At 31.1% G+C, this 1,575-nt stretch overlaps 1 protein-coding gene across 2 annotated transcripts in view; it reads right to left on the bottom strand.

Annotated features, from left to right (window-relative positions):
* The window catches only part of LOC106873941 (homeobox protein OTX2-like), a 170,970-nt gene that overhangs the window by 168,480 nt on the left and 915 nt on the right, over positions 1–1,575 (bottom strand).

Here is a 1,575-nt window from a genome sequence, read left to right as displayed (position 1 = left end):
TATATATATATATATATATATATATATATGTACGTGTGTGTGTTTGTGTATGGATATACATACTACACAGTAAACGAGGGATCTACAACACAGTCGCATGCCTTGTTAGAAAATTACAGTAAAATTTCACTTAAATTTCATCTTAAATGTACGTCCTCACTTATTGTAATTCCTAAGTATACAGAACGATGCAATGATCACGGATGGAAAGCCTTCCGTGGCAGATTCATCGAATGCAAACTCTTCCGCAAGTAAATTACAATACGAAAGTAGATAGAGAGAGAGAGACAGAGAGAGAGAGAAATAGAGAAGGATAATGAGTGTGTTTGTGTGAGACAGAAATAGTGCGAAATATAAAAGAAGGTAGGTGCGTATCTACTAAATTACACATATGTCAGGTGAGCCCAGATAACTGTCTTCTTTACTAATTGTACAATTTCAAAGCCATCTTACTACCTTTATATATATCCGTTTGAAAATTAGTATTAGGTATGTATATACCTCAGTGTTAGGTATGTATATACGTGTTCATGTAGTCGTTGTGTATATTATACTTATATGTGTTCAAAGACCGATCCGTTCCTCTCCATGCGTATATTTTAACTTGTACACACACAAACAAAAAACATACACACACACACGTATGTATATACCTGCATAAACACACTTATATTTTATGTGCGTGTATATGTATGTATATGTATGAGTGTGTGTGTGTATACGTGTGTATAAACATACGTATATATATGCATGTATGTACATATACATAGATACGTTTCATTGCGCTTTTGTGTGTATGCCTACAAACGCATACACTCAAGGCATATCTACATACATACATATATATATACACTCGCGTGCACACACTTACACACACACACATATATATATACATATCTATATACGTATATATATATATATATATATATATATATATGTGTGTGTGTGTGTGTGTGTGTGTGTGTGTGTGTGTGTGTGTGTGTGTATATACATATATATATATATACATACATACATACATACATATACATATATATGTATATGTATATATGTACATTATATATAGCAATATGTATATAAGCAGTACTGTAGCTGTATGCCTATATGTGTGTGAGTGTGTGTGTGTGAGAATGTATATATGTGTGTGTGCATACTGACAGGTAACTCTAAATCGATGAATAAAAACATAGATAATATAATTACATGTGGTATAAATAAATAATTCAATTTGGCATTTATTTGGTTAGTATGTGCGGGGGTGGATACATCCATGTATAAATGTATGTCTGTGTATACATAAAATGTATACACAGTCATACATATATGTGTGTATTTGAAGAATCACACTTTTGCAGAAAGACTTCAACATATATAGGTTCTATGCATACATATACACACACATACACGTATATGTAATGCCACAGCATGGCCGCAGTTCAACGACTGAAACAAGTAATAAAATGGAAATTTAAATAATATATACTTATACATACGTGTATGCATGTGTAGAAATGCGTACAAGTTATATATATATATATATATATATATATATATAAATACCTACATATATATATA

This window comes from Octopus bimaculoides, chromosome 16 (assembly GCF_001194135.2).
Source record: "Octopus bimaculoides isolate UCB-OBI-ISO-001 chromosome 16, ASM119413v2, whole genome shotgun sequence".
Lineage (NCBI taxonomy): Eukaryota > Metazoa > Mollusca > Cephalopoda > Octopoda > Octopodidae > Octopus > Octopus bimaculoides.
This window is presented reverse-complemented; position numbering and strand designations above follow the sequence as displayed.